The sequence below is a fragment of the Diorhabda carinulata genome, chromosome X (genome assembly GCF_026250575.1).
Source record: "Diorhabda carinulata isolate Delta chromosome X, icDioCari1.1, whole genome shotgun sequence".
Classification (NCBI taxonomy): domain Eukaryota; kingdom Metazoa; phylum Arthropoda; class Insecta; order Coleoptera; family Chrysomelidae; genus Diorhabda; species Diorhabda carinulata.
The window spans coordinates 41,644,017-41,660,574 of NC_079472.1; the positions used below are offsets into that span (position 1 = coordinate 41,644,017).

Consider the following 16,558-nt stretch of genomic DNA (forward strand, 5'->3'; position numbering starts at 1 on the left):
ACTTCGCATTCTTATCTCCTCATCTAAGCAATAACAAGATAACCATCTTTCTCCTGTTTTGAAGTTTACTTCTCAACAATTGAATGGAACTGAACATATATTATATTCGTTTTTTTGGAATACGTGAATTCCAATGAATTTTGAAGATGGTTTGAGTCTTGAACGTGGTAAATCAATGAAATTTGGTGTTCTGCTTGCCAAAAATCCCCTGTTTTCAACTAAACTCATATAGATTTGGAGATAGACACCTGGACACCATCCATGTACGTAGTATAGGACATGCTAAGGTAATTCCCCCATCGATAGCACAGAAAGATGTATTAAGCTTTATGTTCCAATAATAATAAAAGTAGAAATGAAAAAGGTAAGTTGTTATTATGACGAGTTTTGCACCTAAGAAATTACAGTGAAAAAATTACGTTGAACGTAAAATTAAAACATGCTTCAGAATGTTTCTCTGTTCTGTTCGAATGATAATTGTTCTTGGTAGTCGACGCTCAGGTATTTCAATGAAGTGTGCGCATATTGATGAGCGAGTTCTCGTTGATCTCTATGCTGTTTAGAAAAACCAAAGGAAATCTAAAAATCCCCATTTCTTAACAAAGAACAATTTAAACAATGATTTGAGTTTTTAATATAACTATTTCCATTGTAAAAAATGGAATCATATCGAATAAATTAATATATAATAACTGATTATCATTTGTTAGAAAAAATTTTTTGGTTTTCAAATACCTGATTTTCCAATTAGTAGGGAGTTGATATATTTTACTTACGTGTATCTGATCAGTTATGTAATCTGAGCTAGCTTACCTGTAACAGTAATACATAGATTTGAATCTTTGTGTTGTATAATAACTGTTTAAATGAAGTCAATTGAAAGATCGAAAAATTAAGGAATTAAACGACAGTATAAGTAACGAATGAAGCAGAGAGACTGAAATACGAATTAATATTGTATGTAACATCTTTATTGACAAAAAACATATTAACATTTTGACACATTTGTTGTAGTTACATATTATCACTTCACGGTTTGTATATGACATCTTAAAGATGAACCCCATTTCAAGGGTCACATTTCATTAATGTGTTGCTAAAACTTTCGAATGATCACTTCACCATTGCATTGATTTGAACTTCAAGCTTCTGCAATATACCTTACTTATCCTCTCGAAGTAGTATTGGGTGATCTCCCAGTCCAAGTGTTAAATTGCTTTTTTAGACGACGCCATCTGAAAGTTGTTCGTTCTGTATTCATTTACATACCAAAAGTTGCGTTTTGGATAGTGTAGTGGAAGTGGCAGTTCTGTACTGCAAAACACGCTCTGGAGTAGAAAACTTTAACATTCTTAGATGTGACTCTAGCTACTTCAATATTAACAGTTGACAGTATCACTTCGATAATTTTGCATTTACTTAAATTTTGAATTTTCTGAAATTATTTGTTTTATCCAAAGTTTTATCTAAATTAATGAATAACAAGGAATGATGATGAGAAAGAAAACATCAGCGATGAAGAGTTACTGGAATCCACGCCACCTGATCTCACTGAAGAAAGCAATGCGGCCGTTCTTAATTCGTTGCCGGATTCATCTGGTGCAAGGTACGAAAAACATTACGAGCGCTTTATGAAGTGGTGTCACCAAAAAAAATTATAAATAAAATATTTCTAATTCATAATAATTTTTTTCTTTCCTCAGGGTAATTGAAAAAGTTTTAGATCGTATGCGTCTTATCTAAAAAATGTTGTGTACGCCGCGGCTGAAATACTACTTTATTGGACTCGCTTCGCTCGTCTCGCAATTTTCAGACTCGTCCAACAAAGTAGCACTTTCAGTCCTTGGCATACAAATAACTATCAAGTGATATTAATTGCCTTGACAAATGATGATCCTATTAATACGATTCCAATCCGATGCAAATGCATTCCCACGATATTCAGACTTTACTTTCCCTCGGTAAATATATCAAAGCAAATACCGAATGTATGTTGCAGTTCTATTCTTCCAAAGGAGCACGTTCTGCACCATTCATTGTCATGCCTATGGTAAGTAGGACTTTTAAATTGCAAGGCGTTCATAATAGTTACGCTAAACTCAGTTTGATATGACATATATGTTATCACCCACTCTACATTAGCCTTCAAATTCATTCATGATCACCAATAAATGAATATGGTATAAATTACAAATATACAAAAACTGTTTTATCAGATTGACAGTATACTTATTTAGAATTTTATTGTTAAGTGGTTAGAAATCTTCAGAATAGCATCAAATCATTAATACCTCAAGATCAGTACTTGTCTTCAGCAGTTTTTTAAAAAAAAACATCGGTTAAACGATGTTTTTCAACAACCGTCTAACTCACAATTTATTTATAGTTATACGACATATAGGCTGACGTGTAGGTTAGATGTTTTTTATAAATTTCCGTGTGCATCTTGTCAGAGCAAACTTCGGTTTTTCTCAAAGAAAAAAGTCACAGAAACCGGTGGATTCTTTTTCAACACAGAGAATAGATCAAGGTAAGTATATGACATGTTTATGACATAAACAATAAGAATATAATTCTATTTAATTTGATACAGTTAATTCACTGTCATACCGAGTAATATTACAAAGTAATAATACAAATAATAATTGAATTTGCACATTACATATTTTCATGCCAAAGCACGATGTAAATATAATTTCCGTGTTGGTGGGTGTACGTTAGACCTTTTTGGCTAACCGCACTGTTAAATTAAAATTTAAAATGAATGCTTGTGTAAAGTCTAAGAATTAGAGAAAAGGAAAATTACTAGAAAAATAAAATTTGACAATTTTAACCAGACTGTGACTCAGCCAAATACATTTTCTGATAAACTGGATTTTAATATACCAAATCTAGCAATAAAGACGTAAGCATAATCCTGAAGTAGAAGGTAAACCTGAATACTCTCCTGCTCAACTAAATATGAATTCTCATTCATACCAAATGAGATTTGTTTATTGACTCCACTGAACTTATTTAAATTATATTTTCAAAAAGCAGTAAACAATAATCAAGAATTATTAATTTGTATATTTGAAAAATATCAAAAAGGAAGCAGTCAAAGCGCTCAGCATACATACATCTTGTATTTTGAAAAGTTGGGAATATATAAAAAAACTTAATTGGAATAACCTTATGCTAATTATTTTAAAAAGTACAAAAACAGAATCCAGGCGTTGATGTGTTGAACAATTTTCAAAAACTGAAGCACGAAAAGCTCAATACATTCATTTGAAATATTAATAACAATACTTAATACTAATAATATACTGTTTTGTATTCATTTTTCCACTGTCATCTGATATACTGATCTACTACGAGTCTTTCAATGTTTCAAACAATTTTCTTATTTCTCATGCTTTACTATCATATATCACATTTCAAACTATAATACAAAGATTTTTATAATCTCAGAATATAGCTCTGTATTAAGAAAATACTTTTAAGATTATTTTTCAATAATGAATAATAATACCTAACTTCTCAATCCGTATCTGCACTCACATATGAACATAACAGAAATTTATGGTGTTATTTTACATTTCCAAATTCACTAACTAATATAATCACACCGATAATAGAATATTTTTAATGAAAATATTCAAAAGCACTTGAACTGTTCCAAACTAAAAACCCAAATACCAAAACATGAAAAAATCGTGAAGAAAACAGTGCCACTCTCTTGTTCTCTTGTTGTTTATAATAAAAACTATAAGCAACTTATTCGTCGTTGACAATAAAATTTTGTATTCGAATGTATTTATGTTTTGATAATGCAGCTAAGATATACATTCACTGGTACACGCACAATTTGACGTCACGTTGGAATGAAAATGTGGAGAGTATGATATTTGCTGTATTCTGATTCCAAAAAGTTGCAATGTATATATATATATATATATATATATATATATATATATATATATATATGTATATATATATATATATATATATATATATATATATATATATATATATAAATTTTGATACATATTTTGTTCGTGTCTCCAATTATATTTTTTAAAGAGAGGCTAATCATCATTTTATATTTGAAAATTCAATTCTTTATAGATAAAACAAAATTTAATGATATGAATGTAAAACTCTCGAACAAAAATGAACTTCCGATTTTGCTGAAATATTACTGAAGAATTCCTTGATTAAAGAAAATAATCCCATTTTTACTTAAAAAACTTCGTTTGCCCCTCAGCTCTCTTAATAGAAAATTTCAAACAAAAAATTTAGCTCATAGAAGGAATATACAAATTTTGACCTTTTCTTAAATCAATATTTCCAGAGATACGACTTGTTGGTTAAATTGTTATAGACTCTGATTGGGACTAAGGGACAAATGAAGATTGTTTATTTTATCAAATATATTTACGGATTATTTTTCCCAATCCAGGACAAGTTTTTAAGTTTAAGTTTGAAAATTTTAGGATGGTTTATCTTTTCGCTACTGCAGCCAAAACGTTTTGTAGACATATAGCAATGAATTTGATATACAGGATGTTTTTAAATTAATGCGACAATATTCAGAAGATGATTGATCGTATGAAATTGAGATGGATTTTTCTAATAACAAAATTTTTCCAGATCACCCTTCTCTTAGATATCACCCTTAAAAGGTATCAAAAATTTATAATTTTTTGAGTGGAATTGAGTGGAGTTCAAAAAAATATTAAGTGAACACGATAAATGAATTGTCGAAGTGACAGCAGCCTACTTTTCTTCTTCTTCTCATGCCGTCTTCTCTTTGAAGGTTGGCGACCTCGTTTTTAAATGCGTCTCTGTTCCTCACAACATAAAACAATTCTCCCACGCCGAAATTTGTCCATTCTCTTATGTTACGGAGCCAAGATTTCTTCTTCCTGCCGATGCCTTTCTTTCCATCTAATCTGCCCTACATGTTCTGTAGGTATTTGTCATTGAGTAAGATGAGTCCTATGTAAGATGTTTTACTTATCTTGATAATTGTCAATAACTTTCTTTTGCAATCAATGCGTCTTAGTATTTCATCGTGGCCAGGGTCCACTCTGTACAGGAGTACTGACCACACATAACATTCCATGAATCCTATTCTGACGTAGAGATTTAAATTTTGGTTTGTAAACATTGACGAGAACTTGCAAATGCCTTTCGAGCCATTTTAATTCTATAATATTATTTTATAAAACTTCATCTTAGAAAAAATTTTCGATATGAAATAAAATAAGAATTGTTAATTTCATCCGCGTATAACGTAACAGGAATATTGAGAAAAATCTCTGATTAATCTTTTTCTAGTGTACGAAACACAATGCATTTTCATTTCCAGCGATACCGAAATTTTCGAAAAAATTAATCACCGCCTTTTAAGCGTGATATCTCGGGAAGGAGGAGGCTGAGGAAATTTTGATATAGGAAAAACCCATATTAATTTTATACGAGCAATCGCCTGATTTTGTCGCATGAATTGAGAAATACTTGTATATTAGATCAAATAACTAGTTGAGAACAAGGAAAACAAAATATTTTGCAAACGAGAGACATATATAACAATTATTACAACAGTTATTTAATTCACATTTACATTTTATTCTCATTCAAATATATGACTATAAACAAACTAACATTCATTCAATCCTCTCTGTTCAATGAGTTATTTGAATTATAATTTTCATAAATTTATTGCTTGATATGCTTGACATAAGTTTTATTGTTCTGCCAATTTGATATATTTCATAACTAACGTATAATCCCCGAAGACAAGCAAATTCATTCAACGACATAAATTAAAAATTGTATTTACTTATATAGAATCGAAGTATGTATTTCTACGAACAAATTTGGTAAAAATGTGAGATAGAATAGATCTTTGAAAACTAAATAACTCAAAAATACCAAAATATGGAATATTTAGAGAAAATCAAAGTACAAATTGTGTTCGAACTAATAATAACAAGAAAATACCAATTTATCGACAAACTTTCAACATTGTTTAGAAACTTAGGTGGTGTACGTTCGAGTATTTGCATATTATTGCTTTTTATCTCTATACATGTACCGCGGAACAGAATTCTTTAGAAAATTCTTGACATATTTTAACTATGTGTGATTGTTTATTTGAATATTATGATTTCTAATTACTCAAGTTGACACACAAAATCATTCATAGAATAACTTAGTTGTATGTGAAATTAGTTCATGAAAAGGATATCTATTATATTCACAATAGTTTTCGATAAGAGTGGCAAACATTTAAATATTTAAAACTCTAATAATTAACTCAGAATTGTGGTTTTCTCAATTTTGTGTTAAAATAGGAAATGTGTATGATTCAAAAAACAAATTCCAAAATGACAGTAGACATAAAAATTGAGTTTGCTGCTGTTGAAATTGAAATCGGACCATGTTAAAGTTAGGTTAGACTCCCTCGTAGAAAAGGGCGCCCAATTTTAAGAGGTTGAGTCGTTATGAATGTCATTGTATTTTCACAGGTTAGATTAAGTTTGGTCGTAACGCAAGATGTTAAGTTTTCATAAAATATAAAAAATATTCACAAGCATATTTTGTAATTTTCTACTGATGATGATGTGGCAGATTAATAATCCGTGGAATGGCTCCTATAAAATATGTGTCGAGGCATAGAATATCTGTGGTTAAGTTAGGTATGATATATTATAACTTTCGTAACATATGAAAGTAATATCAGTTATCATTCATTTGATCGACATAATACCAATTAATTAAATAGATTCAATTAAACAGCTGAAAATATAGAACAAGGAAATAATATACAAACTTTTTTATGAAAGTTATATCCTTCATATCTTTTGAAATTAATTCTATAGAATATTTCTAATAGTAACTTGGAAATTCGGCGAATAATTATAACAATAATTGCTTACTGAACCACTACTAACCAGCACTCACAATTACATTATATGACGCGGGCGCTTCCATAATCGATATCGTCTTCAGAGGCTCAAATTTTTGCACAATATTATCGGATTACATCTACCAAAAGTGACAGCAAATTATATCATAACAGATATTCTATGCCTGAACCCTTATTTTATGAAGACTCTCGATTCTAAATCTTCGATAATATTATTACCAGAAAATTACTACAAAAATGCCTATTTTTAACAGCAACATATATTGCATAAAATGTAACAATGTGATGAGAAATAATAAAAAATTGATTTGATTGAACTTATTATAATTTGTGCATATCTTAAAAGTTCTTAAAACAAATGCTATAAAAACTTAACATCATCTGTAATGACCTACAAAAATTCAAAATGATGAATGACGACATAATCTATCACAATCTATGAAATTTTAACGTCAATAATTACGACTTTATCTAACCTAACTTTAAAATGGACAGATTTCAAAAGCAAAAGAAGTTGAACTTGATGTTAATTCCATATTACTAATTACAATCTATTATTTTCAATGTGAATCATATCAATCCAAAGTGTAATATGAATATTCTCCATTTATCCCAATGTAAAATGAAAGTCGCTTTACCGTACCGCTTAATTTAATATAAACAGCTCTCACCATTATTGTTTTTTTTTCGTCATTTTCATATAGATAAGAATAAAAACAGCTCATTTTGGGGGACTTTCTAATGTTGTTGTGCAACTATAATGATTTTCCTTTCGTTTGTAGTTAGTGAGAGAAAATAATTTATCTAGCAGTTATGTACAATTAACTATTCTGATCAGAAGCGATATTTTCAGACATTAAAACATTAAATAACTTATGAACAAAAGCAGTAACTTCTTTTCGTCAAATTCCTCGATGTCTATTTTCTCCCAATAATTATGATATAAATATATAATGGTGTTATAATGTTAATATATTGTGATATAAATTGTTATTTAAATTGCCATATATCAAATTTATTATTGTGAAGAATAAATAAATAATATGATATTTGGTACCTATATCCAATTTCACATCCCAAAAAGAAACCATCAAAATGGCTGTTCTACCATTAAGCAAATTAAAGACCAGCGATTATACAAAAAAATCGTGATTGGAATTTCTAATCAACGAGTTCGAACACATTCAACAAATAGTATTTGATCTATTGCATTCATTCCGCAGACTCGTATAACTAATATTGTTTATTGAGCTATTTTTTTTTTGTGGAAATCCTGTTACCCTGATTTTATTCATACAAATAAATATGGTAAGATTGTGCAATGATATATCCAGTGTTCTCATTATCGATTATCTCGATAGAAGAAGCTACCAGGTTCAGTTTGATACTAAGTTTCATTTGAGAGCAACAATCTGGGTAATTTCAGCTTAATTAGGATTATGTCATGAGCACAAACATGAACCAGAATTGATTCGGCTAAGGGGTTGTGAAATAATCTGAGTGAGTGTATAAATTTAATTTACTATATTTAAATAGGAATTATAATTAATGAAATGATTTACGAGGGTTGCTACTAAAGTTTCGAGACAAATAGAAACAAAACTTTATAGTTGAATATAGCTTCATTGTTTTTCAAAATACTCTCCATTGAGATCAATACACTTTTGAAAGCATCAATCGCTTCTTCAGGTGTAGAAAAACGTTGACCTCGCAATTTATTTGTCTGCGGGAAGAAGAGAAAATCAACGAGTGTCAAACAAGAAATATACGTTTCGGTGATTCAACTGTGCTCGAATAGAAAGCTGGCGACATGTCCAGTTATTCCGAAAAAACAAACGACCATTTGCTTCGAAGTGCTACGTGCGAGAACAATTTTTGTTGGATTTGGCTGTTCTTGAAAGACCCATCATACAGTTTACTGCGGTTTAATTTCAGATTCATATGAATATATCCATGATTCATCTCCTATCACGATCTCACAGACGTCTTTTGAAATATCGCTATTGAATATTTTCAGCATTCCTTTGCATTTGAGAGATTGGAAAATTATGCATTATCCAACGAGAATAATTTTTTTGAGAGAGGAATGTAAATCAATATTGAATGTATGCAAGGTTGCATTATGTCATATGATGATCTAACTACATCAGTTTACACACATCATCGATGTTATCTGACACAAGAGTCGATTTTGGAAGACCTTCATGAAATTGTGCGACCACAATGGGTCGGTGGCTCGAAATGGTACGCAATTTAGTCGGTACACTCCTGTTGGTTTAGTCTACGCCAAAAGTCATAAAAAAATCATTGCGCGATTTAATTCCATTCTTTTATCAAGATAAATGGTTCAAGTAACTGTAAATAACTCAAATAGCACTTGTATGACAATACGTTCTGATTTCGTCCACCATTAAAAATATCAAACTTTATGATGGCGAAGTCAGATTTGACATATTCACGTCAGTGTTGCCATATCTCAAAATTATAAAAAATCAATTGGATTTAAATGGTCATTCATTTTTTTATTTTATTAGAATGTACAATCAAAACAATCGAATACGAATATAATGTGAATATCAAATGAGAAATTATTGGTTTTAAAAGACAAATTTTCACTGTCTACACCAATCCAAAATTTTTAGCTATTATTACTATTAGTATGACTTTCACATGTATTTCTAGTTAAACAGCTTAATGCACTTGATAATTTGGGATATTTATAATAGACGTGGAGAGGCGCAGATAGTACTTGATTCTCTTGTTTTTCTTAACACGCTTTTATAAGACATTATGGATTTTCACGTTTGATAGCTCTTATAAGGCGAGTGTAGCTTATGGAGTGTGCGATTTATCCCAAAATAATACTTGTAATTAAGTTTTAACGCCAAATCCTCAAGAATATACAATGATCGGTAATGAACAGAAATTTACTTGTGTCATATTCAATCCTCGCAAATGAATTCCGTTGTCGAAGTTCTTATGTTAAGTAAATCTTTACTAAACGTAAGCATAAAGGCAACCGCCAATACAAGAGCTTGTTGTTTGGGTTGCCTCCCTCGCAGAAAAATGGATAGAACTACAATTCCTTCAATGGAAATCAAGGATGTTTTTAAGTTCATGGGACAAATTTCAGGAGGCGATTGCTCGTATGAAATTAAGATGGGTCTTTCCTATAATAAAATTTTTTCAATCCATATCACCCTTAAAAACTAGTGACTGAAATTTCAGTGTAGGTAGAAACTTTCTGTGATTTTTGTGCACTCTCTAATGACTAACCACAAGTATTTTCTCAATATTCCAATTATGTTGTACGGAGGTATAATTAGCAACCCTCACTTTATTTTATATCAAAACTTTTTCACGAAACTTATTCAAGAAAACCGTATTGAAAGGTCTAAGAAAATAAATTTAAAGAAATTCAGATATTTATATATTCACGTATATTGTTTTATACCTGCATTTATACATTTATGCAAAACTTCGTCTAAACATATGTAAATGATTAAGATAGATTGGCGAATTGGAATTATTTCGGTTTTTTAACAAATTCTCTCAATTTTCAATGTATACATACGAAAATATCAACTCTTTTTCCAATAAAAGTATATACCAAAAATACACATTCAAATGTCAAAGTAGCTAAATGAATGTTAGGGTCTGAAAAGGATGTCGGATTAAAAATTTTCATATGATTCGGCATGCCGTAACATGAATTTTGTAATTGACCACACGTCTTTAGTACTCATAATAGTGCTGATATAAATTTTCAAAAGTGTAAATTTTTAATCCGCCCTCATTTCTTCTTGCAACGTGCCAATCGCATCCTCACTACATTGTTTTGTTTGACCATGCTAACGCGTCGTATTAGTTGTATTTTTTGATAAAATATCGGATCGACAGTGGCTCGTTATAAATATTGTATTATATCAAAATGTACCAACAACACTATTACTAGACGGAATAAACTATTTTTAAATATCCCTAAGGGAGAAAAATTACGAAAAAAATTGTGTAATACAATTAAAAAGGATAGTAAAAGTAATCGGTTTTGTTTTGAAAATCATTTCGAGCTAAATAGCAAATTTCGTTTTGAAATAGCTTATTCAAAACAAAACAAAAAACAAAGGGTAGCTTCGCGTTTTATTCTTACAAAAATGTAGTAATTTCAAGGTGTTACCTGTTATTTGATAAATAAAATCTAGGGATACTATGCGAGGATGTATTGATGTCTAGTTAGCCTAGACCAGTTCCATGCATAAACAAAATATTGCGTTACCATAGCAACGAACAATAACTTATTAGAAGTGTCAGTGTAAAGTTTGACGTTAAAAAAGTGAACCAAAGTTACGCAATAAATTGAAAGAATAAAGATGTCTACCAAAATTGTGAAATTCGAAAAATTGGAGTATCAAGCCATAATCAAGTACCTGTATTTAAAAGGGTTGAGAGGTAAGCAGATTTACCTAATACCCTTGGTGATCAATGTCCATCGTATCCGAAAAATTGGACTGCAAGCTTCAAAAGAGGGAAATTTTCCATTGAAGATGATCACCGATCGGGAAGGCCAGTTTCTGTGTCAGTCCCCGAAAATATCGATGCAGTTCATGACATGATTTTATCATACTATCGAATTGGGCTAAAACAGATATCTGAAGCACTGAATATTTCATATGAATAGTTCACGTCAATTTGGACGTGAGAAAAATTGTTGCAAAATGGATCCCCAAATGTTTGAATGTTGACAGCGTGCAAGGGTGCAAACGATGTAGACTTCTTGAGCCCAATTGTTATTATGGATGAGATTTGGGTACATTTCTACGATCCAGAAACAAAGCAACAATCGATGGAATGGCGACACTCTGGTTCTCCAAGACCTAAGAAGTTTTGTGTCCAAAAATCTGCTGAAAAGTGCTTGCTTCAATGTTTTGGGATTGCCATGGAGTAATCATGATTGATTTACTGAATAAGCATAGAAGCGATCCAAAGGAGTTTTGTTTTAGCAGGACAACGCCCCTGACATAAATCTCATGTTGCCATGCATAAAATTCGTGATTTAGGGTTTGAATTACTAGAACACCCCCCTTATTAACCAGATTTGGCTCCGTCCGACTATCATCTCTTTTCTCAACTGAAAAAAAGTTTAAAAGATCGTAAATTCTCTTCCAACGAGGAGGTAATGTTTGCATACTAAGAGGAAATATTTTTTTATGTTCTCTGTAAAAGATATATCCAATTAATAGGAGAATATGTTGAATAATAAAATATTTTGACATTGATATGTTGTTTAGTTCTATAGTAGGCTAAGAATTTTTCAATATATCCTCATATTATTAAGAAAACAATAGTATTTTCCTATCTTATTTCCATTATTTTGTAATGAAAAGCTGTTACTTTTTCACTCGAACGAAATCGAAGTCAAATTTCAATACTTTGTATCTCAAAAGTAGAAAGATCATTGCACATAAAATCTGCTTGCTATTGCCCCACGAATATGTCATTCTATGTTCATCTGTCTGTTCAACTGGTTCATTCCGCGGTTTTAACAATCATACAATCGTTATTCGTGGCAAAATAAGTAGCCAAGTTATTATAAATATCCCAACTCTCCACGCAATACTCGAGAGCGTGACAGAGCCATCATCAGAATGTTCAGAGACGGAATTACCAAAGAAAACCTTCCCTAAATAATCACCAAACCTAGGACATGAGAAAAAATGTACCTCCATAGAAAGCTGTAGAAATAAATGAATTCATAACACCATACAAGAAATGAACAAAAATTCTATTGAATAGTATACAAACGCATCTAAAACCGCAGACAGAATTGAAAAAGGAGTGCACAGGCTCACAACCAAACACTTTGGAAGCAAGGGAATACATCAACCATTTTTATGTACAACTTTAACTATCGCAGACATTAAAGTTTATCATTGGTAATAAAGCTATTCGTTAAAAATTTTTGATATAATGTCACAGTATTTTCAAATAAGATATCTCTTGTTGTCGAATCTGTTTATTGCCTAATCTGCTAATTAAGCTATAGCTATCTAAAAAATATCTTTGGATTTGGTTAGGCGTATATTCGTCCAATATATACACAAATTTCAAAATTCATTTTAGCCATAACAAAACAACTGATCTTTCTTTTTCGAGCAAAACTCGTAAGAATAATTATCTTTTATCACTTTACCATATTTGGGGTCATCCATAAATCACGTCACACGAATATCATTCATTTTTTTTCCTTTATATTTATTAAACATATTAACTCAATAATCTTGAATCCACTCCTTTAATTTATTTACAAGTGACATAGTAGCAGCTTTGTTCCCGTTTGAAATGTTATTGTCAGGAACATTAATTGTGTCAACATCTATTCGTAAAGTAATAGTATGAAGTTGGTGTTTCAATATTTAGATTATAATAGATCGGATGTAGTATCCGGATGTAGTAATAGTTCATTAAAATTATTATAGAAAATAATACATTACATTGTAGAAAAATAATTATGATTTTTTAGAAACTAATTTCCATGAGTTTTTGGAAAATCGCTAATATAGAATTGACTAAATTAATTGTATAAATCATTTTTCTTCATGTTTTTCATAAATAGTGTAATAATATTTGTAATAAGTCCGTGTACAAATTTTCTTAATGTTGAGATTATATTTGGTAAATAAAATGTGATTTTTCATACGAACAATTTTTATTCTATAACTTCAAAGACTGATATTATATATTCTATATAATATATCATATTCCAAAAATCAATCTAACTTCTCAATCATTGATTATTTCAATGTCTGATCAATTAATTTTGTAATACAATAATGCATAAAAGAAATACATAAATGTGTGTTAGTTACACTTATATATACATAAATATCTTAGTCATTACTCAGTTCTTAGAAAAATATGTAATATATATGAGTAAAATATGATTAAAATATTATGTAATGCAAATAAAATTTTGGCATTAATCTTATTGTGTGAGCATCATAATTTTACTTTTCCGTGGTTAAAATTAATAGTTTTCTAATAATTCAGTAACTGTATTGTACGTTAATTTTTGTTTCGAATAAAAACCAAAATTTGACTTGGATTTTGTTGAATTCATTCAACAAATTAATAATATTGTGACCTTTATAATTCACATGATAAGCTGAGTCATGTATATCGGTAAAAATAATTACTTTTTTTGGAAATTTAATTACAATAATTTTTTGAGAAGCTCGCTTCGAGTAACATATTTTGTTCACATCTAAAATATATCCCAACGTTGTTTGTTTGTATTTTCTATCGCATTTCAGGTATCTGTGATGAATTTTATTATATTTGGGTAAGGTACCTAGTCATTGGCACCTTAAGCATAGGCGCAAAATGAAATTCAAATTTCTTGACTATGGAATATTTTGTTATATTGACTTTTTTTATTTATATTCAAGAAACTTAGAGCTTTATCTAAATGTTTACATCATAAAAATATTGTCATGACACGTTTAACAAAATTTTTTTTTGTACAAACATGTAAGATTCAGGAGTTATTGGCACCTAACGCTAGTCATTGGCATAGCTATCACTGTAGTCATTGGCACATATTTATACAATATTGGCACCTTGAGGAGCCAGTTATTGGTATCCCAAATTTGAAATTTTTGAACTGTGGATAACAATGTACACTCAAATATAACAAAAAATAACTGGAGTTGTGGATATAATTTTTTTATTAATTAAAGCTTATTGGATTGACATGATTTGCATAGAAAATGCTTTACATATAGATTGTGTTTTTTAAGGCATCGGTAATGGTAAATTCGAATACACTTTTCACATTTGATGGCAAAATTGGAAATTGTAGAATTGGAACAGTATATATAACATAACCCTTTCTTTACGATTTTATTGTTTTTTGGAGGACCTTGCTCTTGAGATGTTCCATCTTCAGATAAATTTTTTTATGACGCTAGAACAGCCCTCAACATTTTGTTGAATAGGTTGTTTAATATTAGTTGATTTGCCGAGACACTCAGAAAAATCTATTCTATTCACATCCCACGGACACAAACCATAAGCTTCAAAGCCATTTGAAATAGAAGTGGTTTTTAGACTTGCCACAGCTTCTTTGAGAATAGGAGCAAAATGAACCTTATTTAACTGAATAAACGGGTTATTTCTCCTACACTTTAAAACCTAAATGACCTATTTAAGCTGTTGCATTGGTATTATAGCCATATTGGTTTCCATAAATGTTAATGAAAGCACGTGAGCAAATTTGCAGTCATCTTTTAACACAGTATAGACAAGATACAGAAAATTTTTACAAGATTGTTCATGTTCAACATGAAGCTTGAGGGCAAAATTGGAAATTGTGGCTGTTGTTCGAAAAATTAAAATCTAAGTGATCTATTTATATTCGTTAACACAAATGTTAATTAGTGAACTGGAAAAGAAATTTGCAGTCGTCTTTTAAAACAAAAAAAATTTATAACTGTCCACTCATGGATCCCATGCCATTATGTATGAAACAGAATGCAGAATATGGAGACAATTTTTCCATGATTATTCCGGCAGTGAGTGATTTACAATATGGGATAAGAGGCCACAATCTTAGATTATTTGTCTAAAAGTCACGTGTCAAACTTGAAGCAGAAGATATTGTTTAGGAGGGTTGTGAGGGCTTCACGTGTATTTAGTACTGCAGATTCTCGTAATGTAATCAACTCATCTTTGTGGATTTGAGTAGGTTTCAACTCTTTTAAACTCAAGTATCTAATTACTGCACGCCCGCTTTAATAGTTTCATACTTCTCAGGTATCTAGCGTGAGTCATCAAATGTCGTATGTCAGGTCTATCAGGGTATGGCAAAAATAATTTCACATCCCTCAAAAAATTTTGACAAATTGATGTTATATCAAAGTCTACTCTCTTCAATACAGAGACAAGAATTCCCGTGTTTCAAATTGCTCTATAGAAATAGTCAACTTCATAGTTGACATAAGCAATTTGTACGATTTACAGAGAAATCACACTCTGAATGTAACTTGTGATGGAAGTGAAAAGATCAATGTCCGAGAATGTATCAAATAAGTGAATGTGAATTTCAATGCTAATTTCTTCACATATTTCCATGGACGAAGCTATAGTACTATACTTCGGAGGCACTGTTAGATTCGGTTACGAGCTCTTGTCAGCTGCTAGGCGTCATGAATATTTAGTAACTAGTGGGCCATATTAAGGTGCGTTCGGTCCAAGACGCAGGATGTAGTCCGACTTGGTTCTAGGAGCTGCTGTTATTTTAAAACTCCATTCAAGATTATCACAAGAATTAGCACCGTTAACTTACACTTCGATAATTTTTTTACCGGTTTGCCTCTTCTCAAATATTTGCGAGAGCAGAATATTGGTGGTACTATTCAAGAAAACCGTTTAGAAAATTGCCATTTGCCACACTCGAAGGATATGAAAAATAAAGCAGCAAAAAGAGGTAAACTAAGTCAATAAACTTCAAAAGAAATTATGATCCTATCATAATAATGGATCTGGTTGGATTTGTCGGTAATATACGAGCAAAAATTCAGGTCGATTGCCCAGCCGTCATCAATATGTACAATAAATACATTGCTGGGGTACACCGCTTCA

At 30.6% G+C, this 16,558-nt stretch overlaps 1 protein-coding gene across 1 annotated transcript in view; it reads right to left on the reverse strand.

The window, feature by feature from the left end:
• LOC130901965 (protein couch potato) overlaps window positions 1-16,558 on the reverse strand; it is an 885,499-nt gene that overhangs the window by 731,298 nt on the left and 137,643 nt on the right. The window lies entirely within an intron of this gene.